Source organism: Octopus bimaculoides, chromosome 18 (assembly GCF_046866305.1).
Source record: "Octopus bimaculoides isolate indiv1 chromosome 18, ASM4686630v1, whole genome shotgun sequence".
Classification (NCBI taxonomy): Eukaryota; Metazoa; Mollusca; class Cephalopoda; order Octopoda; family Octopodidae; genus Octopus; species Octopus bimaculoides.
In genome coordinates this window covers 15,220,085-15,222,033 of record NC_142945.1, presented here as the reverse complement: position 1 = coordinate 15,222,033, position 1,949 = coordinate 15,220,085, and the positions used below count along the sequence as shown (strand labels likewise).

General features: G+C 35.0%; 1 pseudogene; it reads right to left on the bottom strand.

Moving 5' to 3' along the window:
• Nucleotides 1-213: 213 nt before the first annotated feature.
• LOC149132012 (uncharacterized) lies at nucleotides 214-907 on the bottom strand (annotated as a pseudogene).
• Between the last annotated feature and the right edge of the window lie 1,042 nt (nucleotides 908-1,949).

Here is a 1,949-nt window from a genome sequence, read left to right as displayed (position 1 = left end):
CATTCTTAAGGTATTTTTCGATGTTATTATGATTATTATTCAGGTCACTGCCTGGAATCGAACTCGGAATCTTGGGGTTAGTAGCCTGCGCTCTTAACCAGTACGCCACATACCCGTGGGAAATTATTGAGTGTATTTTAGGGCTTATAAACCTAATATGTTCCTCTCCTTCCTTAATACCGGTTCGTATATCTAGCATATGTGCTGCTTCTTTTAGTTTTCGTATTTTCCAGTGGTGTTCTCTGTCTATTATTTTAACTTCATCCCACAGGGGGAGGTGGTCTCCATTTTTCTATACATGATCAGCTGTAACCGATTTATCAATATCTCCTCGTGTCACAGATTTGCGATGTTCGTCAACCCTTATTTTGAGGGGGCGACAGGTTTCGCCTTTGTATAACCTACCACAGCTGCATGGCATGGAGTACACGCAGTCTTTCGTCATATTCTCTTCTATTGTTTGTTTTGCTCGAAGGAGATATTTGCGAAGTGTTGTATTACTCTTGAATACTGTTTTGGTGTCATATGGGCCGCATATCTTTTGTATCTTTTCGGAGAGGCCTTTCACATAGGGTAGACAGACTGTGGACAGTTTATTTGTTTCATCCTCTCTTTTCTTCATAATTAGATTGGATGGTATGTTTTGGGGGTAATTGTTGCTTACTTGATTGTTATTGAGCTTGATCATTTCTTCGTGGTGTGCATCACGATCGCAACTTATATTCTTTGCCCGATGTCTTAGGCACTGAGCAATCCCTCTCTTTACACTGTATGGATGGTGGGAATTGAAGTTGAGGTATCGTCCAGTGAAGGTCGGCTTGCGGTATACGGATGTCCTGAATCCATACTTGGTGCGTGTTATTAATACGTCCAGGAATGCTAGCTGATTGTCTTTTCCTTTTTCCATTGTGAACAGTATGGATGGCTTTATTGAGTTCACATGATCTAACAGCACTTGGACATCTTGCTGGTGGGGCCAGAGTATGAAGGTGTCATCAACATATCGCAGCCATATGGTTGGTTTTAGTGGTGTTGATCCTAAAGCCAAATTCTCAAAGTATTCCATGTACATGTTGACTATTATCGGTGATAATGGCGAACCCATTGCTAAAGCCTCTTCTTGTCTATATGTATCAGTGTCCATACTAAAGTAAGTAGCTTCTACACAGAAGGTCAACATTTCCATCAAGTTTCTTATTGGTATACTAGTGTGTTCTTTTAGATGGGTGTGTGTCACTAGTTTTTCTTGACTCACTCATAGTGCCGAAACGTGTTAACAACAAACAAGATGAGGACAAATATCCGCCAAATGTAAATAATATAAATAATGTACATAATTCCTTGCGAATTCCAATACGAACCGTTTATATTTGCTTAAACAAACGGATACGGGTTGTATCTTTATTGCATTAACAGTATGTGATTTTATGATGATTAGTTCTCAGTTAGTAGTTATTTTATAATAAATGATATTATACTAGAAATGAACGAAGCTGATATGGGTATTCTTAAATTTATTTATCTATCTATTCCATCTAAACTGCTTACTTCTGCACTGAAACGAAATTTGCTTATCTTGATTCTTAATTAAAAGTTAATTTTTGGGAATGCAAATCAAAATTGTTTTATTGAATACATCTGGTGTTTTATCGATGTCTATAATATAAATGTAGTTGTTTCAATAATTAGTTTAATTCCAGATTTTATACTTAATCGGTAGTTTTACTTTTATGCATTCTGTATAAATATATAAATTAATTAATGGAATCACATACATACATACATACATACACGCTCATATATATATATATATATTTAGAAAATAGATTGTTGTGTACTAGCAAAGAAAAAAAAAAAGAAAAAAAAGATTTAATTGTAATCTATATTAAGTTCTCATAATTTTAATGAATATTTCGATATTTGTTTTTAATAATATTGTTCTAGACAGA